Source organism: Acomys minous (assembly GCF_964271855.1).
Source record: "Acomys minous genome assembly, chromosome: 13".
NCBI classification, from domain to species: domain Eukaryota; kingdom Metazoa; phylum Chordata; class Mammalia; order Rodentia; family Muridae; genus Acomys; species Acomys minous.
This window is the reverse complement of record NC_140495.1, coordinates 75,068,883-75,096,773: the sequence shown is the minus strand read 5'-3', so window position 1 is coordinate 75,096,773 and position 27,891 is coordinate 75,068,883. Positions and strand designations below refer to the sequence as shown.

General features: G+C 35.3%; 1 pseudogene across 1 annotated transcript in view; it reads right to left on the bottom strand.

Annotated features, from left to right (window-relative positions):
* LOC311581812 (caspase-3-like) overlaps positions 1-10,071 on the bottom strand; it is an 88,084-nt pseudogene extending 78,013 nt beyond the window's left edge. The window contains exon 1 of the transcript in view: positions 9,951-10,071. The product of the transcript in view is annotated as a caspase-3-like (transcript). The remainder of the gene's footprint in view (positions 1-9,950) is intronic.
* Positions 10,072-27,891: the final 17,820 nt, after the last annotated feature.

Here is a 27,891-nt window from a genome sequence, read left to right as displayed (position 1 = left end):
CATCTACAATATAGAGGACACTGCATCTATAGCATAAAGGACACTGCATGTACAGCATAGAGGACACTGCATGTACAGCAAAGAGGACACTGCATCTACAGTTTAAAGGACTTCGCATCTATTCCACTCATTTCCTTCTTCTGATACAGTTCTAACTCCAGGCCAGGGAATGATGCCACCGTAGTAGGCAGTTCTTTCTATCTTGCCTGAGCTAGCCTAATTAAGATAATCCCACAATGGCCTACTCTGTTAGATGACTTCAGATCTCAAGCTGACAAACGAGAGAAGCCATCCGATTCACAATACTATGCTTCTGACATTGCATTATGTCAGAAATAGAGCTGTTAATAAAATGTATAGAAACAGTCCCTGGTGTATATATGCCACTCAGCTCTTATTTAGCATGTGAAAAACTTCCTGGATCTTATCCACAGCAAATCAATATTGATAGAAGTGTTATTTAGTTAATTATTAATATTACAACATGTAAGGAACATGTTTTATAATGAACTTCCCAAACAAGTCCTTAAAGGAAAAACCCAAATGATATGACACTGGATAAAGTTCAATACCAGCAAGCCTAAACTGTGTATTTTGTCTGACTTTCTAGGAAATCATAAATAGTTAATTGCTCTGTTTTTTTTTTTAATTTATTGTCACTATCTTGTACTTTATCTTTTCATCAGTCAACCACCCCTCCTTGGAATTCACCCTGTTTTATAAAAGAAACTATTAATGATTTTATCTCAGATAAAAGCCAATTAAGATTCCCAGGGTTAAAAAGAAAAATAAAAGATAAAACTTGTCTTCAGAATGAGGGAAAACAACATAAGGTTGTGTGTCCGCAAGTCTTGATCTCATCAACAAGCACAGCCAGGTAGCAGTCATAGAGCAGGACAGTTCCAGGACCCTACAGAAGCATTTTTGTGTGTGTGTGTAGTTACTCTCTACACTAACAGAAATATTTATCCTCTTTTGCTCTCTGGTATCACACTGGAGAAGTTGACCCTCCATGATTGTGAAGGTATTAAGCAAAAGTCTGTGATGTAAATTAGAAAGCGCTGTGCCATCAAGTGCTGTAATAGCAGAAAACTAGAGGCTTTTCTGTGGTGTCGGACTGGCTCTGCAATAAAACCATGTTACCCGTGGCCTCTCGAGGTGGTAGTGGAGCTCAGCAAACTCACATTTCACTAAGAACCTAAAACTCCATTTCAAGAATCAAGAAATGCTCACAAATTTAACGTATGTGATTTTAAAAGATACACAAGTCTTTAAAAATATTAAAAATTTCAGAGTCGCAGAGCACTGCATTAAGACTCTGCAAGGCATGGAGTTCTATTCAGCTGTACAACTCGCACATCTGTGACGGAGCTCATCCATGACTTCATGAAAGTGACTAAAGCCAGGGGATTTTTCTAGCGGATAAGCAGCAGTCCTGAGGACACGCTCTATGATAACACAGGCTGCTTAAAGGAAGAATCTTTTAATGAAGGAAATCTTTGTAAATTATGTGAAAAATGACAATTATATGTTTTCTCTTTGTTTCTAAACTGCTGTTTCTCAAAAATAATAACAGATTTAGCCTTTCATTGAATAATCTTGAAATCAATGAATGATAGAAAATAACAAGATGGAATTAAATCAATTAATTGGTTAGATTTTCAGGCAGCAAGAAAGATGATTCTTCCTCATCAGCAGCCACTAGTTGCCTGTAGCTCTGCATCTAGAGATGTGGTCTGGGGATATTTTCTTCCTCTGCATTGACATGTCAACTGGTGGTGTTACTGTGCAGCTTTGCTTTATAAGAGACCAGTTTGTTGAGATGTCTTACGTACTGATTCCCTGTCACATGTAAGTTTCTTCAGGGATGTACTCTTTAATAGGGTATAGCATCCCAAATCATAAGCACTAAATACACATACACAAACACCCCCACTAAATGGCCTGAGGACTTTATATTTTCTATAGTACGCATGCACACATAAACATGTGCATGTGTGCATATATGTGCTTGTGTATTTGTGCATGTACATGTGTGTCACATATGGACCATTAAAGGAGAGAAGAGAAAATTAAATTGAGAGTACAGGAGATATGGACAGATTTGGAAGATAGAGAAGGAGGAATGGAAATGACGTAAAACACAATATTTATGTATTCAGTTATTAACAATATGGATATCAACACTATTGTCTGTCTTATTTCTGAAACATTTGGTATTTTTGATGGGACTAAAGAGTCTTAAACAAGCAATTTGTATTAGGGCCTATATCTGGTTCAAATTTTTAATAACCAGCCTTTGCCCTGTTTAATAAAATTAAATAAATTCTTGAAAATAAACATAGCTTAAATTTACAAAATATAAAAATTTATATTAAACAATACCAGATCAATTTGCATTATTTAGATTTTTTTACCAATATAATCAACTATAAGAATTCCTTACAGTTTTTCCAGACACACACACACTTTAAAGAAAAATAACATATACTTATTTGGAATTACATATAAAATTTAAATACTGTTTTAAATGGGAGAAATATTTCCCTTGGTTCATTACTTTTACTATTAATTATTTTCCTCAATTTGGTTATTTTGATTAATGAATTAATCACTATTTAATGTTGCAAATACTTTCCAAAATGAAGGCTCATTAAATGAACTGATTTAATTTTTCTTTCATAATCTCAGCCGCAATTATAATTCATGAATCAAACTCCATTAAGTATATTTTATTATTCTTAAAAACAATTTTCTAATATATTGTACAATAACATTTCAATCCGAAATAACTTATTTCTGTGTATATTTCATTAAGAATGTAATCATGTCAAAATTTCATGGCTTGACCACATCACACACACACACATGCTATCTTCATCCACCCAACAAGTTGAACCCTAGGCATACACTGAACTTTTCCCTTAGTTTCAAAAACTTTCACTCTCCGAATTCTTTTTTATTGCTTCCTCATTGAAAGTCTACTGAGTTAACTGGCTCAGTTTTAGAATTTTTAGTTATATCTAACTTGAAAGAGTACCTTCCCGAACTCTTAAGTTCTTTCTATCAAGAAATATGACGTTTTGGTGCCATGTGATAGGCACTTCCCTTCCAAATTCTAAAACATTTCACTGCAAGCTCTCATCCCATGTTTCTTCATAGGGCAATTTAAAAACTAAAAGAGGAATCGTAAGTTTACTTGTGTACGTGTGATAGGAATAAGAAAATATAGGATAGGAAAAATTCTATGTCAGCATCAGTAGCAAAGGGCAATAAAGGACACAGGGAAGCAAGAGTAGGGGTGCACACTTCTAATCCCAGAGCCCTGGTAGGCAGAAGCTAGCTACGCAAAGTGAGTTCAGGAAAAAACGAGGCTACAGAGAAACCCTGTCTCAAAACGCCAAACCCCACTGCCCATCCCTCAGAAAATGATCACATGAGGAATTTTGTTTGGAGCTACCTAGGTGAAATGGGGAAGCAGAATTTTGAGAAAGTTCTCAAAAATGTTATTCACTCTTACCCCATTAGCTTTTTAGCCTAATATTAGTAAGATCCATTTATGGTTTTGCTTTTATTTTATTTTTTTTTTCAGTTTTTGGCCATATCAATGTATAATTCAGCTTTGTATATGTATTTTTAATACAGTGTGGAATTATTTTGTGATAAGTAAATATTAAAGCTCATTCTTTTGTTTTGATAGGAACTTATGGTACATTGCTTCATTATCTCCATGTTCAGTCTGAATATAAACTCTGAGGAATTTCTATTTTTAATATATTTTATTAATTTATTCATATTATATCTCAGTTGTTATCCCAGTCCTTGTATCCTCCCATTCTTCCCTCCCATTTTCCCCTTATTCCCCTCCCCTATGACTGTGACTGAGGGGGACCTCCTCCCCCTGTATATGCTCATAGGGTATCAAGTCTCTTCTTGGTAGCCTGCTATCCTTCCTATTTTTTAAATTAAATGTGGATTAAGGTTTTCTCTCAGATTTCCTATGGAAAGTTTACTCAAAAAGAGAAACAAATAGAATTTAAACCCTTAGCTGGAAACATGTGCTATACTAGTGTGAATAAAAATACTTAAATTTAATTGAAGTACAATGCCTTAAATACTCAAAAAACTTTATGGCATGCATGAATACAATTAAAACAATTGGTTGATTTTATTATATGTTTTAGAATTAGGTAATCAAAAGGAGCAAAAGTACAATGTAATGCACAATATACGTATCATGCTTTCTATTTATTCAACATGTCAAAAGCGCTATAATAGTTAGACCATATGGACAGCATAATGATATTACTTAAGTATATATATTTATTATATAATGATATTTGAACTATCCTCTCCCTGACCTAGTAGAAGAGATAATATCATGTCACATTACTAGCAATTTTATACTGTTGATGTATCATCAGTATAGACACCCACCATCACCTTCGGTATCGCGGTCTAAACTAGGTACTTTTTAACATCTTAAATGTTTTTCTTATTTGTACCTAAAAAATGAACATGCCCTGTTATGACTGCAGAGTTGGCCACACCATCATCATCATCTTCTGTGCTGCAGTCCTTTATGTCAGTCTGCTGTCTTGGAAGTCAGTGAGGCTTTCCCTGTAAACTCTGCTGATTTCATAAACACTAATGACTGTACAAAGGTATTGACTCTCCATGTTCGTAATTCTGGCCCTTGTGAGTGCACCAGATTGTCACTGCATGTTTTGGCATGCTCAGTATGTCAAATCTCTGCTGAGCTCGCTCAAGAGTAGACTCAGGCTCATACTCAACATATGGTGACAAACAGAACTTTCAAAGCAGTCTAATGGAATAAAAAATGCACTCCATCTCTGCTTTGATCTATTTTCCCATAAATTTCTGTTATTAGTTTTAGGGTTGGAAAAGGCAACCGAATTTTTCTCTTACATTGCACATAGTTTTACACTTTTGGGATGTCTTAAGATTATCCACCCTAAAATTTGTGATGTTTAAATTTGATCAGTTCTTTTGAATATAGTATAATAAAATTCAATTTAATATGAACATGAAAAAATATTTCAGGTCTAGCTATTTGGAAGCTTGAGGCAAGAGATTGCATAAATAAATTTTTATGAGTCTTGACAACATACTGAGATTCCATTTTGATAAATTAAAATAAAAATAAATAGGGTTAGTTTTCACTCACAATTAATTACTATATTCTGTGCTATCACATTGAGGGATACATATTACTGGCACTCTACTATTGCTAAATATTTTATACTGCTTATTTTTTAAAATCCAAGCACAGAAATCAAGCCTAACAATATTTCATTCACTTAAATGATATTCAAATGGCTATAAGTAACAGATGTGTTAGGACACAACTATTAATATTACAGGTTAAATCACCAAGTTCAATAATTATACCTCTCAAACTGGGTATACTAGGGCTAAGCCCGAGTAGTCTTCGGGAGTTCTAAATCTTTCTGTTCTATATAGAGAAATCTGGAGCTACTCAGTAAAACCTTCTCACAATATACTAACAAACAGACAAAACAAATAAACCATTGTTTTAAAATTTAAGCAGTCAAATAATTATACAGTAATTTGCAAATACTTTTTCTCTTTGTATACCTGGATAAAGTTAGAATGCAATGGTCTAAACATAAACCCCTCCCTCTGTTTTCTCCATCTTTTTCCATGATGAAACCTAAAGGAGCATTACAAGTGCACAGGAAAATACCTTCTTTGCAAATACACCTCTTATCTTAAACTAATCATAGTTTATACTTGAAGCACATATTTGTAGGAAGTCAATTCCTATTCAGATCCTGGGCTTATATTAGAGGAGAGCAAAACAATGAACAAATAAACACTAAGGATGTTTCAAAGGGCCATGTTATAGCCTACTAATATATGAACATGTTACAAACTTTCCCCCTTCTCTTCAATGTGTATCTCTCTCTCTCTCTCTCTCTCTCTCTCTCTCTCTCTCTCTCTCTCTCTCTCTCTCTCTCTGTGTGTGTGTGTGTGTGTGTGTGTTTCTATGTCTTTCTGACTTTCCCTGTATCTTTCTCTTACGTGTGTGTGTGTGTGTGTGTGTGTGTGTGTGTGTGTGTGTATGTGTGTGTATGTGTATGTATGTGTGTCTATGAAAGAGATACTATTCATTCAAGGAAGCATGTTACCAAATAAAAAATTGGTACCACGTTTAGGATATGCCTGGCTTACTGATCAGGGCATACCTATAGGCTCCAAGCAATTAAATCTTGTGACTGCTTTAGGTCGTCCACAGAACATAACTATAAGACTCTATTGCTGAAGATACCACACACTTTGATCATACAATATGCAGAACTTCCTCCCAGAGGTAAAGCCTCCATAGTACTAAAAGTTCTTATTCAGGCTTCCAAGAAAGTGAAGTAGTTAACAATTGTTAAACAGCTATGAATACTAAGGCAGACAATAATGACTGACCTGGATGCATATGACTATTGGTGCAATAGTGCCTTGAATGTTATGGGGATAATCAACTTACTTATGATTATTATAGATCTGGCCATGAACCAATACCAGAAGAGCTCGTGGGGACTAGATGTAGACCTATTTCTTTTCCTTTATTAATGGCTATATATTCAAACTGCCGTTAGTGTAGTTCTCAATCATCATCAGAGAAGTTTCCTTAAGTATACTGGGCAGCCACTTTGCTGGCTAGTTTTACATCAGCTTGACATAACATAGATTCATCTGTGAGGATGCAATCTCAATTGAGGAAAAAAATGCCTCCATCAGATCTAGCAATAGACCAGTCTGTACAGTACTTTCTTAATGAATGATTGATGTGGAAGGGCCCAGCCCATTGTAGGTGGTGCCATCCCTGGTGTTGTGGCATTGAATGCTAATAAGGAAGCCAGCTGAGGAAGTCCTTAATTCAGTGTGTGTGTGTGTGTGTGTGTGTGTGTATCTTCTTCTCTCTTCCTGACTTCCTCTACCTCTCTCTGTCTCTATCTCACATGTATGTGTGTGCCTGTGTGTGTTTGTTACTCTATGAAAGAGAGAATAAGCCTCCTCATCTCTGCATGAACTCCTACCTCACATCCTGTGTGAGCACCTGCTCTGACTTCCTTCAGTGATGAACAATGAACAACAATGGTGTTGCTTTTGATCTTGGTATTTCATTATATCAATAATGATCCTACGGTCAGTGATGCAGAAATTCATAACTCGATGACAAGCAAATAATAAGTTTATAGAGTGCTCATTCACAAAGTGGACATCTGCACACAGCCTCTTCCACAAAGCTCATGGAACATCATGAAAGAGATGGTGGAAAAGTTGTAAGACCCAGGGGTAGGAGAGTATTGGGTGGAATAGGATCTTCCAGAGAGGGCAGTTAGGAAAGAGGAAGAGACAGTTTTCTTTGCAAATATAAAATCTTTTTAGTTAACTCTGGTCCAGCACTCCGTGGACTTTGCATCCTAAGGTGAGGAAAATGACATGATGGTGGCTGGGATAATGGGAGTGAACTCTAGGTGAGATTAGAGAGAGAAGTATGATGTGCATATGAGGAACATTCCTGGAATTAATTCTCAAAATTTTAATATGAAAATACTATCTTAAAAAATAAACATTCAAAAGATCCTGGAGTGCATCAATTTATAATTTTTCAATTCATAATGTATAAGTTTGTACATCATAATAAGAAGAAAGGCATGAGCTGTCATTGTAGAACCTGTTCTGTTACTAAACTGGATAAGCTCTCAATAATTAATATTTCAATTATATTTATAATAACATGATTGCACTTTACCACTCATTAATCCCATAGCATAAAAAAGGATCATACTCATCAGAGTCATAGCTATTAATACTTAGACATCTAAGCCTTTTAAATTTGTTTGGATCTTATCAAGATTTGAAACTAAACAGTTACTTAAGTCTTCTTTTCTTTTTTCATATTTGTTTTTGTTTTTGTTTGTTTGTTTTGTTTTGCTTTGTTTTGTTTTGTTCTGTTTTGGTTTGGTTTTGAGACAGAGTTTCTCTGTGTAGCCTTGGATGTCCTGGACTCTCTTTGTAGACTAGGCTGGTCTCAAACTCACAGAGATCCACTTGTCTCTGCCTCCCAGAGTGCTGGGATCACAAGCGTGGGCCCTCTTGCCTGATACATTAAAGTTTCATGTCACAAATTCTTCATCTACTTTTTATTTGGGTTTAAGAGATTATTCTATTTATATGTGGAGTGAGGCTTAATACACATCATAGTGCAGTACCAATGGAGGCTCGGAGAGACCTGGAGTTGTAGTTACACACAACTGAGAGTGATATAGGTTCTAGGAAATATGCTTTGATCATCTGCAAGAGCAGTGAACAAAGGTTATCACTAAGGCATCTCCACAGAACCATTTTTTCATCTATAAATTAGAATCTCATGGACCTAATAGGGCATTTGTAAAATGTAAATGAAAAAAAATGTTTAGGAGTAAATGTCGGTGAGTAGAAAAATCAATGTACTTTTTATTTTCCTTTCAAGTTTCAAACAATACCCTGGGGCAACATTAGTGCAATATGCATTCTCTTCCTGTGATGTCCATAATGTAGCCTAAGAAGTGGTCTGTTTAGCACATATATGGTTTATGGCTTGTCATGACCCCTCCAGTGGAGTCTGTGTGACAAATGATACTGCACAACATGAGGCGATGGCCCCTACTCAGGGAGAGCCTCCTAGAGTGGGTCTGATGTTCCAGGAGTAACTGATTGCAGCTTTCTTGTTTTGGAACATTCTGCCTTTGTATTTTCTTTCATATCAGAACTATACAAACATGACTTTATTGCTATGAGACGCCCTAATGTGGGACTGCAGCCAAGGGTCATTAAGGCTAGTTTACCACCTGAGTTCTGCTCCACTCGTTAATACAAACATGTCTAAGAACTAATCACCAGTTAATAGTTTATATTTTGGCTTACAAATAAAGTGTTTAAGAAAGCTCCAGATACTGATGCAAAGAGCTAAGAAAAATCTGTCTTGACTCGCAGATATTTGGCATAATGAGAGAATATTGACCTCTGATAAAGAGGGCACATGCGTACTATACCAAGCTTATGACTTAAGAATGATGATTCAGGATTCATGACAACATTATCACTGTTCATCCTGTATTTTGAATTGAATGAAAAAAAAAATGTAACCACAAGACCACTCCCTGTTTCAAACAATATGTATACAAACCTATCTTGCTTGCCTGCAAAATATACGCAGATTCAAACACTACCCTGGGTTTGTCTCTGTTTGTCACCTTGCCTATCTTAGCCCATCTATGCTTGGAGAACTCTCATTCCCAAGGACCTATACCCGACTGAGATGGTCTGTGGTAATGGTTCATAGAAATAATTTACTTATTGTTACCATATGGATTCGTTGGTAAGAACCTATAGCCTTCTGTCCTCCTGCCCCTGCTCTCCCCACATCTGATCTCCACACTTGTTTCCCTCCGGACTCCCTCTCCTACCCTTTTCTGTCTCTTCAACTGCCTCCTATTCTATTTCTCTTTCCTAGTGAAAATTAGGCATCTTCCCTTGGACCCTCCTTGTAACTTAGCTTCTTTGGTCTGCGAGTTGTAGAGCTGTTATCTTGTACTCTACGGCTAAAATACTGTTTATAAGTGAGTCCATACTATGTTTGTCTTTCTGAATCTGGGTTACTTCACTCAGGATTGTATTTTCCAGTCCTATCTACGTGGCTGAAATTTTCATGATTTCCTTGTTTTTAATATTTGAGTAATATCCCCTCGCGTAAATGTACCATATTTGGAGCTTCATAAGAAGTCCAACAGAGCCAACTATCTTGGGCCCATGGTGGCCTATGGAGACTGAAGCAACAACCAAGGACCAAGCATGGACTGGATAGAGACCCCCCCGACACATAGGGCACTAATCTTCTTGTCTAGTTGACCTGCGGGCGGCATTGCCTTCTTGTGGGTTCCTTAGTAAGGCTATCAAGGGCTGTTCGGACATGGACCCCGTTGCATTCTTTTCAATCACTTCCTGCTGCTGAGGCTGCATTTGCCAGGACACCATGGGAGAAGACATGCTCGGTTCTGATGAGACTTGAAGTACTGGGCTGGGTTAGTGGGGGATGTTTCTTTCCTGAGGGATGGGGGAGGGGGAAAGAGGGAGGGAGGGTCGGACCAAGAGGAGAGGCGGATGGGGGCTATGATTGGGATGTAAAATAAACAACTAGATACACGAAGTTAAAACTTAAAAAATGAAAAGAATTTTTTTTGTAAAAGGCTGCATTTTGAATATCTAGGGCACATATGTGAGACTATTAACATGTAGGATGGAGTTATCCTTTCTTAGTAAAAACAAAACAAAAAAAATTATATATATATATATATATATATATATATATATATATATAAACAACATTTCAGAGGTCTTAAAAATATAAAATCATATTATCATTGACATTTCAGAACCTTATCATATTCTGTTCTCTGCTGAACACCATTCTGATAAACATATGCTTGAATTTGAGAAAATTCACAACAAACAAAAAAACACAAGAAAATCACATTATTTTTAAAAAATAATTTATTCAGATTACATCCCAATTGTTATTCCCTCACTTGTATCTTCCCGTTCCCTGTCTCCCACGACTTTTGCTCTATTGCCCTTCCCTAGACCTCTGACAGAGTGGACCTCCTCCCCCCACCATATCGTCACAGCCTATCAGGGCTCCTCTGGATAGCTAGCTTCCCCTTCCTCTGAATACTGGCAAAATAACAGTCTTACAACTGAACTATTCCAGATACACAGTAATTCATTCTAGGCTTGCCTAAAGGCTTGCAATGTTTCTTTGTGCATTTGATTTAATAATATATAAACTAAGATTTCATGCAGAATGCTTTTTGATTTTTTTCTTCACTTTATTTTTTATTTAATGATTGTTCTGTCTGTAAAACAATTATTTAAGGTACATGAAGAGTTCTCAAATATTCCCCACTTTAGTCAGAAAACATATGTACTTGTCATTGTGTTTGAGGTTCGAAAATAAAGTAAATTTTATTCAAAATAGACAATGACTTAATTAGGGGATAATATTTTGATATGGTCATATAAGCCAAGAACACTCTATGTTTTGATTGAGTATCACTTAAAATTGCATGTGAAAAGTGTGATTTTAATAATGAACTGTGGTTTTAAGAGATGAATACAGTTTAAAAATATGTTGACAAGCACCCAGAGCTGATCTTTATATTATTCAATTTGGTGCCAAAATGTATTTTCAAAGGATAAATCCTTAACTGGAGAGAAGTTGTCAGAATATCATAAAAAGTGATCACTTTATTAACTTCACAATGGGCTCTCAGGGAAAGAAAAAGTCAAACACCTCATCAGTGGTTTTATTCTTACTGTTTTGACTTCATCCTTTCAACAGAAATCATCTAGACGTTGAGATTCATTTTATCTAACAGAAGAATGAAATGCAATAAAAAGTATACCTTAAAATTGCACAGTCATAAGTTTTATATGAAAATAGTGATGTCATTTGTAATTTCCCTTGAAGAAATAATAATTTTCTGAAGTTATATGTATGAAACTGTTTCACTTTGATAGAGGAAACTAATTCAGAAAACAATACAAAATGTTGTTCTTTATATGTGGAACAAAATCAATTTTCAAGAAATTAACTTGATCAAAATGTCAAAAGTTGCCCAATACCATCATATGATCAAATGTTTTACCTATTATGGGTGAGAAACAAACATGACTAACACATTATTTCCAAGAACCCAATACATTTGTACCAAAGCAACGTGTTACAAATTAACAGCAAGTAAAGTCATCTCTCAACCAGCTTTTCTTTACTGGCAGGCTGCAATTTGCAGTTACAAAGAAGGAAGCAATTATCTTAAAAGAATCACAAATCCAAACTCTGTACATATATCGATTGTGATCACTTACTTATAGAGAAATAGAATGTAAACAAATTGTGTTTTTTGTACTGGTTCAAAGATCTTGGTGGGATATATAAACTGTAGGAGAAATAAGAAATTTGTTGGAATCTTTTTCCATCCACAAACATGTGTGTATGTGTATAAAGTTGGGCTGGAATATTTTCCCTCCACCAAGATGTGTATGTATGTATGTATGTATGTATATGTATGTATGTATGTATGTAAGTATATACATGTGTATGTGTGTATGTATATGAATTGTAAAATAAGAGAAATTTGAAAGAAGCTTGTTGAAACCTAAAAAAAAGTCATAAGTAGTAGCTAAAATGCAAACTATTAACAACAGAAAACATGAACAGAAAACTTGGACTCATTTCTGTAGTGACTATCACTTGCCTATGTTTATTTATGTTCCACGTCTTTGGAACAAAGAAGCAAATCCTTTCATAGTCTTCAAATTGTATCAGGAAAGATAAGCAATACCACATTGTTTGATTGTACCTTTTTAAAATTTTTGTTCAACATTTTTATTTCCAGTCATAGCATGAATCTTTAAGGATGATTCCAGAAGTGCTAAGTCATTTTTACTTGCCTATACCTTGCTGGAAGGGTTTTTTGACTTTACCAAGTCATGTAATATCTTGAAACAAACGCTTAAATTCTTGCATTGGTTTTATCATATTTGGATCTCTAAGTACATACAATAGTTCTGGAGTATAGAAGAGTAGCTAATACATAGTTTGCTTGCTATACACTTCAGAATGACTTCTTAGAATATGTCAAAATTTAGTTTTTATAAGAATAATATCAATAATAAAATTCTAGAGGAAAATGTTGGTTGTTTTGCTTTGATTATGTTGTGTCTCCAATCCAGATGAAGTGTTCAATTCTGGTTCCACATTGTGGTTCTTTTGAGAGGTAACTGGACAAGGATGCTAACTCTGTTAGAGATTTATTCTTCTATGAGTTCAGAGCTGAACGGGATATTAAAAGATAGGGCTTCCCCAGGGAGTTTGATAACTGAAGAAGCAAGATAATTATGGCTGGTTCTGTAAAGATGTTATGACCATGGCTGTGATCATTGTGATAAAAAAATCACTAACATGATGACTAATATTTCTACTTCAACTTAGATAGAAAAAAAGAACTGTGGTGCCTACATAGTTCCTCAAGCCACCTGGAGATATTTAGAAGTACATAATTGTATATTGTAGGATAAAAAGAATGTTTAAAATCATTTCTAGAAAGGATAATATTGGAGTTTAGAACAGTTATACTACTAACAATGTTCTTAATGACACCATTCATTTGGAAACTTTAGTTTTACAAAATTAATTAAAATCCTTCATTATTTGCCTCATGTACAAGTTGAATGTTTGTTGTACTGTTACTTCAAATAAAAAGAGATGAAACATGCTGTATTCCTATGAGACAGACTTTAATAACTATGGCAAATATTTCTGATACAACAGTTAAAACTCTATGAACTTTATATATTTACTTAAACCTTCAAAACAATACCAAATTTAGTATAGAATTCACTACTGAGATAAATCCTATCGTGGCCAGCCACAAATAGCACATTTTAAAACTAGATACATTCATTACTGACACAGTAACTTTAATATTCTATGTTTCCTATGGTTTATTAACAGAGGAAATAGACTTCATTATGGAAAAGAGTTATTTTAGGATAGAAAGCGTCTTGTGTCATGAGTCATTGGAGATTTTATTTCCTTTTTTTTTAAATTTTTTTAATTCATTCCCTTTACATCCTGATTGTAGCCCTGTCCCTCATTGCCTCCCAGTCCCACCTCCCTCCCTCCCTCTCTGCTCAGAAGTAGTAGATAGGCAGCAAGTCTCTCCTCTCCTCGTGGGTGCCACAATACGGGGAGTAGGGAATGCTTCCAGCATGGATTACGGCCCCTGGCGGGGCAGTCTTGCGGGGCCACAGAGGAAGAAGATACAGGTACTACAGGTAAGACTTGATAAACTAAGTCAGATGTTAGGGGAGGAGGGCTCTTCTTTCTCAGAACTAGAGGAAGAAGATTTTATTTCTATGAGAAAATCACCTCCGGAAAAAAAAAAAAGGTTGATTTGAGGCATATTACATTAGAGTAGACCTTACAGTGCACACAGTTAACCATTAATTATGCTTTTGGTAGTACTGTGGTCAGAAAGAATTTATTCCCATTGTGGCCTTAACATCTCAAAGAAAACAAGGGGCTCAATGTCTTCATCCACACTGTCTTGCCAGGTTTTTACATCATTAGCTGTAGGTATGGGGATAAAGCTTAGCATACATTTTTTTTTCACTGAAAGGGAAGGAATCACTCCTGATGCCATGGTCACCCTTCCAGTATATATATGGATTTTTATATAATATTTTCTCCTTATAAACTTTACAGCCTAAATAGGGGTGTTGGATTAACAGTGAATCTATGCCAATTCCATACATTAAATTCAAATAATTTCTTTCTAACTTACTTTTCTAAAGAGAGATAAAATTAACTTCAAAACAATGAATTATGCAACAGTAATTTATATATTTTAGTATTTTAAAATTTGATATTAAAAGACTCAAACGTCATTAAACTACTACGGATTTCAATCAATCCCATCGATTCATTGATTGTACTAGCCTTGGGCAGACCTTCTTGGAGCTCAGATTATAGACCGTAGGCCCTGAGATGCATAGCTCTTAAGATACTTCTTAGGACTCCAAGAGGGAGCTCATTACACCATCTGAGGGAGGCAGCATGTCGGATTTGAGCTGAGCCCCTTCCAGGATGCTTCAGCATTTATCCCACTAAGGAGAATCACTTTTTATTTTGGATGTTTCATTTTCAGTCTGTGTCTTCAGCCATAGCGTTGCAGATTGCTCAGTTGGTTAGTTCTTGATATCCAGGAGACAATTTTAACCATGGATCAAACTCTCTAATAAACATATTAGGATACTCTTCTTCTTATCTCACTTTAAGAGCTTTTTTTTTCTTCTTGAACAAGACATAGATTTCACATGTACACACAAAATCTTGTTTGTACCTCTGTCTTCATCTTCTCTTTAAAATAGTTTCTAAGAGTCAGTACAACTCCAAAAGATAAGATTCACATCTAAAAATCAGTCAGTAAATATTTTCTCTGGCAAAGTAATTAGAATGGCTACACATCACAGGCTTGTATTTGCAGTTACTATAATTTTCCAATTGTTTTACAATGAACACATTTTATCTGTATTTTAATTCTATGGTATCATTACATAAAAACTTTGGATATATATGAATATTAAAAATGTATTATACATATATATCTAAAATACATATTTATATATAATCATATGATGTAAAACAGTACAAATATACATTTTGATGTGAATGAGACTTTAACCAAAATAGTCAGAAAGCAAGCAAAAATGTTTAATAGATTCCATTATACATTTTTTGTTTTTTGTTATTTTGTTGTTGTTATTGTTTTTGTTTGTTTTGGCTTTTGGATTTTCGAGACAGGGTTTCTCTGTGTAGCCTTGGCTGTCCTGGACTCACTTTGTAGACCAGGCTGGCCTCGAACTTACAGAGATCCACTTGCCTCTGCCTACTGAGTGCTGGGATTAAAGTCATTTGCCACCACTGCCTGGCATCCATTATAGCTTTTAAGATAAGCTTTTTCTAGAATTAATAGTTAAAAAATCACCCAGATAAATTGCCATATACATCATCAAAAAACAAAAGGCAAATAAGAAGTGAAAAAGCAATTTCAATTAGACCTTGTGAGACCACATACCACTAAGGGTATCTTTTTGCTAGTGATCTTGGATGTCAAAGCTTACAGCAGCAGAACAAGAAGTGAAATAGTATGTACTCTTATCTTTGTTGTGGAACCGATGACATAAGATTTTAAAGGTCTTCTATGAGTATTCATCATGTAAAAATCAGAGAAGCTATTAAAGAATGGAAGAATAATGAAGGAAATGAGGTAAATACATAATTACAAGAAACAAGCAAATCAAAATTCCTATGAATAATTTTATTTTGTAAAAATTTAAGTTATAAATCTTGTGAGACTCCAACGTAATTCTGAACTTCTACCTGCAGGAGTTAAAATGTTTACAAATTATAATCTAACTTTCTTTGCTGAACATATTCCGGTTATTTTTCTTTATTTGAAACTGTTAAATGGCTTACATATACATAGCTATTATTTCTAAATATATAAAATGTGTATAATGAGTAAAAAGTAAATATCAATGAAAGTAAGTGATTTATAGCACTTCTCACCCTAAACTATAGATATAGGAGCAATAGTGTTTACTTCTATAGCTGAAGCACCACAGAGAAACGAGGTTAAAGCAGAAGAGTGGGGAATTGGAAGCCAGTCTGAGATAGTCATTGAGTATGAATTCACCTTTAAATAGTCAACAAGACTCTCTCCCAAACAGACAGAAACTATAAGAGTAGTTAACTTTCTTATTTTTCCTCTTATCATTTCTGCCTTTGATGAAGTATTTCACTTTTTTGTGTCCTGTCCTATCACTTCTGTAAAATAAAATTATCCTCTGATGCCTTCTTGGCAGTATCAGTGACTGTGACGTGTGACATGTTGAGACCTGAGAGTATCTGTAATGATGTTAGGCACAGAAGCCCATTGGCCATGCCTCACGGTTAATGTACCTATCAGCTCACATGACTGAGATTTCCCTGTGACATCTTGTTATAGATCTTGGATGACATAACCACTTACATCTAAGAGCAGTGAGGAAGTGAAAAAGGAGACAGACAGGCCAATGTTCAAAGCAGGGCTGGAAAATCTATAGCTAACAGTATTAAGCAGCAGAATGTCTATTGCTATGTTTATCGCTAAAAGTATTAAGCAGAAGTATGTAATTAAAACCAAGAAGAAAGCTTTTGTAGAGTTTTCCCAACAAAAAACTAAAATAGTTGAGAATAGTTTTCATTAATTACAAACAAAAGGAAGCAAAATAATAAGAAAAAATTGCATCTGCCTGCATCCAATGTCTGTCCTGCTAAACATAATATTATGGGCTATTAGGCTCCAAGCACAATTCTAATACTAAATAGTTTATGGATTGACCATGTTTACAATGAAGGTTGTTTTAAGTAAACTTTAAGTATATAAGTGTACAAAATAATATCTTTGTGTTTAGAAAACTAAATAATAGGGAAAACTGCATAAAAATAAATATTTTCCTATAAACTATTGCTCTGGTTGACTTTAAATTGATAGCCTGCGTCTTGGTAATTTTTGGTTGTTAACTTGACTTTACCTGGAATTAACCGAAACTCAATCAGGTGGGAACATTTATGAGTTTTTTTTTCCTTAATTGAATCATCTGAAGTGGGAAGATCCAACCTAAATCCTAATCTTTTGAGGTGGGAAGATCCACGTTAAATCTTGACCAGGCCTTTCCACATATGTATGGGAAAGGAAGCTTTTTGCTTCTTTTTTCCTCCTGCTTGCCTTTGTACTTGCTGGTTACTCCATTCCTTCACTGGTATTCGAGCCTAAATTTTGGACGATTCTAAGATATACTGAATTCCAAGGGGGACATTGAGCCTAGTGGACTGAACAATTACTAGATTCTTGAATTTTCTGTTGATAGACAGCCACTGTTGGACTAGTTGGACCAAGTTCAGTCTGTAATCCCCTCTTATAAATCTCTTTTATTTATAGGCTTTCTATCAGTTCTCTTCCTCTAGAGATCCCTGAGATGAAAACAGCCTTCATGGAATCCTCTGTATTTCAGTAAAAATAAAATCAAATCTAGTGTACTTCAATGTCACAATGTATGCAAACTCAGCCAGGTTTTCTTCCAGTTACATAATTTTGTTTTTAATATAATATAGCTCTGATAATTATACTGTCTTTGTATTACTGAAAGTAACTTGACAAAAAAAGATGAAACTGAAAAGCTAAGTATATACGTATGGTTTATATTTTACATACATTATGGAAACTTCAAAGCCCACATTTTCTAATAAAATATATACATTCATATTACTCTACAAATGCCTCTAATCTATGCCTTCTGACATAATGAGTAGACCTTGACAAAAAGAGTGTATTCTCACTCACTCTGAATTCCAAATGTGAATCACAGTGCCTGCCTGGGTTGTGGAGTTCACTGATATTTTGAGGTTCCCAGAAGAAGAAACTCCCAAAAGTGATTTTTTAGTTATTATTTGCTCTTCTAATTCATTTGAACATCAAACCGTTATTCTGCTCTTACACTCACAAGAAGCAGATATTATGTAATGGTAAGTGTGGTCATTTTCTATGAAAATATGCATAGTTAAATAAGGAATGCATAAATAGTAAAGCAAGTACAGAGAAATGTGTGTTATGATAGTAGATTTGTTCAGGATCCCCATCGGGTGACCACTCAACTGCAGCATACAAAAAGATGTGCTAATGGGTGAAAAAAAATGTATCATTTCTTCATGTATTCTGCAATACTGGAACAGTTAAGAGGAAAGTCAAAGGACAGGAAAGTGCTGGAAATAGAGAAAGAGGAACAGAGGGAAGAGAAAGATTTGAGCTAAAATGAGTAGAAATACCATGAGGGAAAAAATGAATAGAAAAAAAAATACAACTGCCCTACTTGTTGTCTGTAATATTCAGTTCCATTGGTGTGAAATAGAGTGAGGTTGGAAAGAAAGACCTCAAACTGAGAAGTCTGCAATGTGCATATCCTTAAGTTAGTGGATTGAATAGGGAGATAATGCACAGAGCTACCCCAGTGTAAAATGTAGGGGCTGTATCATAGAAAGTTCATTACAGGGCAGACCTAGAAATGAGTTAAACAACAAGAGACTTCCTTAGTAATCCTGCAAGAAATGACAAGCCTTTAATTAAGACAGTGTCCTTGGGGAGAAACCGGATGGCATGAGAAACAACCAATTAAAGCTGGCAGCAAATAATGTGTAATTGACAGCAATTTTCCCTTCTCTCCTGCGTGTCATACTTTTCCTTCTTAGTGGTTGAATCTCATGGAATTACGCTTAAACTTGATCATTACACTACACGAAGTAAACACAGGCAAACAGCACAACTCACTTTAGTTCACTTCATATACTTCTGCAGGAAGCAGTTTGAAGGGATTATGATTTTCAATATATTTCCTTAGGAACGGCCTCCATTTTCAATCTTCTTTTAACGTTGAAGTCATATTGACATATTTGACACAGCTTAACACTTTAATATTGGCATACTTTTCATTTAGCTTCTTGCACCCAATAAGCTCTCAGCTCTGGCTGTTGTTAGCTATTCTAACTTCCTGTAGCACGATGTCTTATGTCACAGACTTCTGAGGTATAGCATCTTATGGTCTATGAGTATGAGATATGGTTTCTATTGAGGTCATTGCTTTCTATATGAACGTTTTTTTTTATTTGTTTGTTTGTTTGTTTTGATCCAGTCCTACATATTATTTTATCACCTATAAAATTGCCCACCAATTTAAACCAGCTTACATCTTTTCACTTTAATCAGGCTTCTACATTCCTCACTGATCTGGCTCCTCTCTACCCACATGATGACAAAGTTGCACATTTGCTACATATGTGTAGGGGGTGGGGGGGCCTAGTTCCAGGCCATGCATACTCTTTGGTTAGTGATTTTGTCTCTGTGAGGCCCATGGATTCAGGTTAGTTTACTCTGTAGGTTTCCTTGTGGTGTCCTTGATCTCTCTGGCTCCCTCAATTCTTACCCGACTGCTCACAAGACTCGCTAAACACTGTGTATTGTCTGATGTGGGTCTCCGCATCTGTTTCCATCCGTTGCTTCTGAAGAGTTTCACAAGACATACATGCTAGGCCCTTATCTACAAGCAGCAAAGTGTCATTAATAGTGCCAGGGGTTGGCTCTTTCGCATGGGGTAGATTTGAGTATGGGCCATTCCTTTGATTTCTACCCCATCTTTAACTGTGTACTAATTGTAGGCAGGATAAATTTTGGGTAGAATGTTTTCTGGGTACACTGGTGTCCCCCTTTTTTCCATTGGAAGTCCTGCTTGGATACAGGGTATGGCCTCTTCATGTTCCATATACCCTGCTGATAGAGGTCTCAAGGTAAGATTTATAGTCACACCCCTAGACACCCAGAATCTTCCCCTTTCCCTGAGATGCACTCCTACCAATTTATATCCAGCCTTCTGCCCTCCCCAGTCTTGAGCCCTTCCTCTGTTCCTCTTCACTTTTCTCTCTCTCTCTCTGTCTGTCTCTGTCTGTCTCTGTCTCTGTCTCTGTCTCTGTCTCTCTCTCTCTCTCTCTCTCTCTCTCTCTCTCTCTCTCTCTCTCTCTCTCTCTCTCTCTCCTCTTTCTCCCTCCTTCATCCAGTTCCCTCTTTCTGTCTACTTCAGTTGTTTATTTATTTCACCTTTTGACTGAGTTTCAAGCATTGTCTTTTGGGCCTTCCTTCCTTCTTACTTTGCATCATTGGATCTGTGGATTGTAGCCTGGATAGTCTGTACTTTATGGCAAATTTCCACTTATAACTAAGTACATAACATGAATGTTTTTCTGGTTCAGGGCTACCTCACCCAGAATGGTATTTTCTCGTTCCATACATTTGCCTGCAAATTTCATGAAGTCTTCCTTTTTAATAGCTAAGTAGTATACTATTGTATAAATGTACCACAGTTTCTTTATTCATTCTTCTGTTGAGACGCATCTAGGTTGCTTCAGGCTGCTAGGAACATAGCTGAACAAGTGTCCTTGTGATATGTTTGAGCATCTTTTTGCTACATGCCAAGGAATTATATGGTTGGCTCTTGAGGTAGAACTACACTCATTTTTCAGAGAAACCACCAGATTGATTTCCATAGTGGTTGTATAAGTTATGCTTTTTTAGTTTGTGTTCTAGGGACCCTTACTTGGGCCATCAGGGTTGCGTGGCAAGTGCTTTAACCTAACGAGCCATCTCTCCAACAGAGAATCTAAGCAAGTCTTAGTTCAATGCACATAACTCTAGACAAAACCTGGATTTGCAGCCAACTCCTTTTCTTCTCTTTCCTTTGACATTATACTTAATTAATTATCACATTTATTAATTAGCAAATGTAGTGTTATACTTTTTGTGGCTATTTCAAACATATATGTATTCTATTTATTCTTTGACCTTTTATTTCTTTCTCATGTGCTCAACTACTGTGCCTTTTCACTGCTCTCCACAACTTTCTGGTTTCATGGCTCACATGCCCATTACTCTTTATTTTTCCTCAATACCCTTTTCACTCTCATGTTATCCTTTCTAAATTCATGGCCTATATCCATATTTATCACCACTCATATCTATATACTGTCAGCTAGGATACCAATATGAAAAAGTATGTTTTGTTTTGATTTTTAATGTGTCCCTAAGGCTACATTACCTCACATACTATAATCATTTCTAGTTCCAATTTTAAAGCTATTTTTACTTATTATTATTTTATTTACGTTTGACTTGTGTGTATGGACATAGATACTAAAACAATAAATGTGAAAATAGGCTTATATATTTCAAAACCTACTTTATTTAGGGTTCTTAAACTCTTCAACCTCACCTCTAACCAACCAACCAGAAAGGGTTAGAAGAGGAGAAAATAACGTTAATAGGAAAAAGGGTTTTGTCGATAGTTGGATGTATTCCGTTGTGCCAATTCTACTTTACCTTGTCAGGATAGTAACAGGTCAGTCCAATAGTAAACACCAAACAGCAACAGGAATCTACAGGAGTGACATGATCCAGCAGAAACAGCAAGGCTCCACCAAACTGGCATGAGTTAGAGGAAGTGGCCAAAATCACTTCCTCTGGATTACCAAAAGCTGGAATACCAAAAGAAGTTCTCTGGGACACCTCTCCCTATGAAGTGAAGACCAGTGAAGGGTTCTCGGACATAGCAATGCAGAAGCATCTTCTGTCTCTGGGGTTCTATTTATATTATTCCTAAACACCACATGCCCTCTCACATATCTGTTTTGAGCAAAACATTACATGCCCTCTCAGAAGACAGTTTCCAAGAAAACATCACATGAAACAACTGTGTTTAAAATAAACCAAACCAACCAACAAACAAACAAAAAAACCCAGAAACTTTCACTTCATGCAGAAGTTAACAAGCAACTCTGTGGCATCAGTTCTCTATTTTCACTTTTTATGTCAGGTCTGGGAATCAAAATCATATCACCAGGTTTACATAGCCAATGCATCTACTCATTGTCATATCTCAAAGCCCATAGTTCCACTTTATATTGTTTTAATCCAGTAATAAGATTATTTACAAAAAAACCAACTCCTCTACATAAATCCTCAAGGTACATAGCCTACCTCTACCAGGAAAATGTAAACACTGATCTTTCTCTTTGTTCTTCCCAGCAAATCAATCCATATAATCTAAATTATTTTTCTTTCTTTCTTTCTTCCTTCCTTCCTTCCTTCCTTCCTTCCTTCCTTCCTTCCTTCCTTCCTTTTCCTTCCTGTTCCTCAAGACTGTGGCATTTTTGTGCCTCAATCTTTTTGGAATTTCTATTTCCTTTATCTGGAATATTCTCCCCATCAGATGTTTTTAGGAGTGTTGTGTAGCTATTTCCTTCCAATTTATACATCTCTCAGGGTAAGTCAGAGGAAGATGTTGGATCTTCTGAAATAAAAGTTACAGATTGTTGTGAGTTAACTGGCATGGGTGCTGTAAATGAAAATGAGGTCTTCTTCATTAGCTAAAAATATTTTTAAACTTGGAGCCATCTCTCCATTTTCTGTATGTTTCTTTCACTCAATCAATCAGAAGCAAAATTTATGTTGTTCATTATTATGATTTTCTTTTGTTGTTTTTTTTATTTATTAAGAGTCATTGTAACAGAATCATTTGCTCCTTGTCTGACATATAGCAATATCTTAGCTAAATAATAGATTCATCCCTGTAAGTATATTCATGGCATCTTAATTTTGATAAAAGAAAAAAGACTAAAATGTCAGGTATGCGTAAAACTCACGTAATTTTGGCATTTCAACGAATAGTCAAATTATATTATAATGGCATGCATATTTTATATAATAACTTAGTTTCCACTTCAGCTGGAAGATAATAAATAAAATGGAATGCTATGAATTTGGAAAAAATAAATGTTTACTCATGATATTTCACATTTTTAGAAAGTGACATCCAATTCAGATAGATTAAAGTAGAACATCATTTTCAAAACTTACAACTTGCCACATAACTAGAAAACTACTCATATATAATTTATAATTTGTATCTTAGGCAGGATTCAGTATGGTAATTTATAAAAAAGATGAGAAGATGAAAGTTAGACATCTGTAAAAAATACAATGTAATATTTGTACTACTTTGTAATATATTTTCATTTATTTCAATTTGCTTATACTTTCATCCATAAGACAAATTGATTTTGATCTCATATAAATCTCTACTATTAGAACCTATGCATTTAGTGACAAAGGTTTTGAAGTCAATAGTTCATTCTAAACTACTTAGATTAAGATTAATTCTTTGTCTGGTTTATGAAGAAATAGAAACTCTTCTATTTCATCTCTTGGCCTACTTAACTATAATTCATATTTATAATTTTGATTAGACAGTTTACAAAACCAAGTAAATTATTATCAATGAGAGGAAGAAAGGGAGACAGAAGCACAGAGACAGAGATAGAACAAAAACACACAGACAGTCAGACATACAAAGATATAGGTGGATGATGGATTATAGATAGATAGATAGATAGATAGATAAGATAGATACAGACAGACAAAGACAAAGAGAAAGACAGCAGCAGAGAGGACACAAAGAGATAGACATATAGAGAGACAGATACACACAGATAGATAGAGATAGAGACAGAGGCACAGAGAAAGAGAGAGAGAGAGAGAGAGAGAGAGAGAGAGAGAGAGAGAGAGAGACAGACAGACAGACAGACAGACAGACAGACAGACAGAGACAGAGACAGAGAGAGACAGAGACAGAGAGACAGAGGATGCCAGAACATGTGTCACTGTGGCACTGATAAGAAAACTAGATGAGTGGACATATCTGGGTATCAGGATGACTCTGAATTCAAGATGTCATTCAAAGAACAGCATATACACCTAGTTTAGGGGTTCTTAATCCTCTGAATAACATTTCTTTGAATTTTAGGTCTCTTTATTTAATTCTGCAAAGATAACACAATTAGTTAAGCATAATTTCATAATGCAGACATGACACAATTGCCACTTCTAAGCATTAGAAAGGTTGAAATACTCCAGCAAATCAAGCACTAGCTCTTTAAAAAAGCTATTATTCTTAATTACTCTTTAATTTTACCTCCATTTAACCAATGAGAAATAAAGTTTTTTCTTAGTTGATAATCTATAAATGAAGTCAAAATGCTGTTTAACAAGAAGAAATTATTTTTATTGACTGAAATTATCACAGTAATTTTTTTTAGTTATCTAACATACTGAGCTAATATGTAAATGAGTGTACATCTTTGGATTGTCATTTTCTTGATGAACTCATAATTCTTTTAGGTCCTTTATTTTAGGACTAGTGCAGTGTCTCTATTTACTATATGTTCATCAAATCAACCAAAATTAGCTCTATATGTATTGTCACCTCTAGTGACCCAACAACTAGAGAAACAGCAGGATAAAGTTCTCCATTAATACTTTACATAAATTGGTGTCTTCCTGTGTTGCCAGGAAAAGTACCAAATATCTCTTTGAGGGCACAAGTAGGTCATTAACATAAATAGTAATTACTCTCTGTTGGATACAAAATTGATTGAAAACAACATGGTCATCTTGTAGCTGATTCATCAAGAATTGTTTCAATTACACTGCTAATGTCACAGTGTGTCCTGCAGAGCACTCTCCTGTACCACACTTTATTTTTCAACCTATTATTACCTACGCAATTATTTATCCCTTTGCTTTTCACATTTTAAAGCATGAGGTAAGGCTTAAAAGATGAGTATATAAAGCCCTATTTAAGCTTGCATTCCAGAGACAGGGAGAGAGGAAGCGAGATAACACTGCATAAACTAGGTCAAGGATAAAGAGGACTGGATAACTCAATGGTCTATGATGAGATTTGGACTATTTCTTTTCCATGCTATAATTTCAAATGGGAGAATTCTCCACTTCACATAATTACTACCATACATCAGACCCTCTGTAGGGCAAGACTCAGTGTTTGTTATCCTTTTTTAAATTTTTTCAATTCTTGTTCCTTTGTACATGAAAAAATTAATACTTTAAAGTACAAGTGTGAATGCTGGTGTCTCTGCTTCTATATGTCTCTGACTCCACACATTTATGGACAGTTATTCTAGTAGGCTAATATTGCATAAGAGTGTGACTACTGTCTTAGATCTGACCTCTACATGTGTGTTCAAAGTGTGCATAAACATACCCATGTTTGCATATATGCAGATACAGATGTATACACATATATATATCACATACACATTATAATGTATTTTCTATGTTTTAACAAGGTATAATAGAAATATAAATATTCTTTTAAATTATATATAAATATAAATTATATATAATATATTATAATGTATAATTCAATAAATATACTCCCTAATCCTAACTTTGATATTGAATATTTTTATCTCTGTGAGCAACACTGAAATGAAACAATTTAAGGAAGGATAGAATAAATGTCAGTTTTTGAGTTATTCCATGGAGGTGGGGAGGGCAAGGCAGCTCCAATCAGGCTGTGGCAGCCTGAGTGTGATATAGCATTTTTTTTTCTTTTTACATCATAGTGGACTTGAATCAAATCATTTTGTACCAGGAAATATCTATGAACTATTGATTCTGCAAGCCACATCCTTCCTCACAAGTTTTCCTAGTCACTCAGTCATTTTCTTATTTTGGAAGCTGATAATCTGAACTTCCTATTTACTCAAGTAATTAATTTTACTCTTTCTTGAGTCTATGATGGTGTTGAAGACAAGATAATTTAGTTTTACAATTAAGCTTAGTTGTTTAGGGGTTAAGATCTTTTTAGGTTGAGATAGATTTTTTTAAGTAGATAGAGATGAGATATAATAAATATTGATTTACATCCAGAACTGTAGACTCACCAAGATAAGAAAGATGTTTTCTCCCAGGTTGCCCAATAAAAATAGGCAAAACACTATGAATGTAATAGTTATATAATTCCTGAGTGTTTTGTGGTCCTTCTTGCTGTATGTAGCTTATTGGCTATATGTGTAATAATATAAATATATATGTAAAAGTAAAAAAAAAATAGAAACCAAAAAAATGTTATCATCTCTGCTATACTATCTCAGTGAGTGTTTATTAAATATGACTTACGGACTTTATATCCCCAAAGTATACTGTAAGTATAATTTGGAAGTAAACTGCATTTCCTGTATTTGAAAAATTACATCATAGTATGCATCCCAGAGTTCTGCTATATTAAATACTTATTGTTTCTTCCCCTTCAGCATTCTACCAACTTATTTAACTATAGGACCTCTTTTTGCTTAGAAACTGTATATTTGTTTAATATAATACGGGGCAAATTGTCTATAGGACTCAGTTTGATTTCTTTGGATTTCTAAACTATAATCACTGTTATTATCTCCTGTTTTCATCTCTTTAGTAAAGTCCAAAAGAATATTCCTTTTGAATAGTATGCCCACAATTTTAGACTCTTCTCTACTGTGAGGGGATCTGCAAACATGACGCCCACTGTTTTAGTTATCAGTTTGACAGGGGTGGTATACACAGTACGGTCAGACTTTGAAGACTAAGGAAAGTGACGTAAAATGAAGAAACTTTAGCCATACCAATACATTTCCCATTATTTTTATGACGATGAGCTTTTAATGTGTGCCAAATTGACACTGAAGGCAAACATTATAATAATAATCTTTTATAAATATGGACTTTACAGTGGCACTGGTATGTGACCCAGAAAGAAAATAAGCCAAATCAGGGGGAATATTTCTTGTCATATTAAATAAAGTTACTTTTAAAAAAACATTAAACTATTTATTCATTATTTATTAAAAAATAAAAATAAAACATTTATTTTCTTCCTTCTCTGCTACTGGTCCTACCTTCCTTCCTCTCTCCCTATCCCACCTCCGCTAATGCTTAGAAAAGGGGAGCCCCACACACCAATCCTCTCCAGCAAATCCTCTTATCAGGACTGAGGTCATCCCCTTCTTCTGTGGCCTGGCAAGGCAGTCCCACCAGGGGAAGTGATCAAAACACAGGCAACAGATTATAGATCAAAGACAACCCCTGCTCCCCTTATGAGGGGGCCCACATGAAATCGGCTGTGTCCATGGCTACATCTGTGCATGTGGCCTAGGTCCAGTCCATGCATGGTCCTGGGTTGGTTCTTCAGTCTACACAAGTCCCCTCAGGCCCTAATTAATTGGCTCTGTTGTTTTCTTGTGGAGCTTTCTTTCTAAAAGTTCATATAAGTCTACTCTGAAATGGCTGTAGGGAACAGGAATGAGGCTGTGACCCTCAGAAAGCCTTGACGGCTGCTGTGAAATAGAGCTCATTTCAGACCAGGGTTCACTATAGACTTACTGGAATACCAGTGCTTGGATTGAATCACTACCATGGAGGGATTCTAGTGATAGTGTGGTGTGACAGTATAGAGAACAAAGATATTGATTATAGCTCATGTATGGGAGGAAGGAACACAAGAACATTTCCTACCTCATATATTAGGTACAGGTATTGGTTAGTTTTGGTCAACTTGACAATCCCTAGTTGCTTTGGAAGAAGAACCTGGATGAGGGAACTGCCTCCATCACAGTAGCCTGTTGGCATGTTTGTAAGCATTATTTTGATTAATGATAGGTGCTAAAGGGCCCAGCGAACTTTGCTACTCTGGACATATAAAAAGGAAACCTTAAACCATGGAAAGGTAAAGAGCATTTTTCTAAGACCTCTACTTCATATCCCGCTTTCA